This window comes from Hipposideros armiger, unplaced genomic scaffold, assembly GCF_001890085.2.
Source record: "Hipposideros armiger isolate ML-2016 unplaced genomic scaffold, ASM189008v1 scaffold_87, whole genome shotgun sequence".
NCBI classification, from domain to species: Eukaryota; Metazoa; Chordata; class Mammalia; order Chiroptera; family Hipposideridae; genus Hipposideros; species Hipposideros armiger.
Genome location: NW_017731437.1, coordinates 4,600,480 through 4,601,388, shown reverse-complemented (window position 1 = coordinate 4,601,388; position 909 = coordinate 4,600,480). Strand labels below are relative to the sequence as shown.

Below are 909 nucleotides of genomic sequence, written 5' to 3'. Positions count from 1 at the left end.
GAATTCAATGGAAATGAAAGCACAACTCATCAAACTCTGTAGGACGCAGAAAAGCAACGCTTAAAGGGAAATGTACAGTACTGAACGCATGCATAAAAAAGAAGATTTAAATCATTCATCTGAGTTTCTACCTTAGGAAACTAGAAAGAGTAAATTCAAAATAAGTAGAAGAAGAGAAATAATAAGAATTGGAGCAGAAATCAATGAAATAGAAAACAGGAAATCAATAAGAGAAAAATCAATGACACCAAAAGCTGGTTCTTTGAAAAGATCAATAAAATTGATAAGCCCCTAGTCAGGCTAATTGGGAAAAAGAGAGAGGACATAACTCACCAATATGAGAAACGAACGAGGGGACATCACTACAGCTCCGTGCACATTAACAGCATAATAAGGGAACACTAGGAACAACTCTGTGCTCCAGAATTTGATAACCTGGATGAGATGGACCAATTCCTGGAAAGACACAACCTAAAAAACTCACGAAAGAAGAAACAGACAACCAGAATAGGCCCATATCTATTAAAGAAATTAAATCAATAATTAATAACCTATCCAAACATGAGGCCCACCTAGGAAGAAATTATGAGGTCTGACATTTAAGTTCATGAACTTGTTGCAATGTTGTTGCTAACGTTTTTTGATATCACAGGGATTATTCATTATGAATTTGAACCAACCAGACAAACAGTTAACCAAGTTTATTATTTGGAAGTGCTGAAAAGGCTGCGTGAATAAGTTAGAAGACCTGAAATTTTTGCCAACCATTCATGGCTCTTGCATCACAACAATGCACCAGCTCACACGGCTCTGTCTGTGAGGGAGTTTTTAGCTGCTAAACAAATAACTATTGAAACACCCTCCCTACTCACCTGATCTGGCCCCCAATGACTCTTTTCTTTACCCGAA

At 37.2% G+C, this 909-nt stretch overlaps 1 protein-coding gene across 1 annotated transcript in view; it reads right to left on the bottom strand.

Moving 5' to 3' along the window:
* LOC109383648 (regulatory-associated protein of mTOR-like) overlaps positions 1 to 909 on the bottom strand; it is a 123,493-nt gene that overhangs the window by 1,459 nt on the left and 121,125 nt on the right. The gene's annotated exons all lie outside the window — the stretch shown is intronic.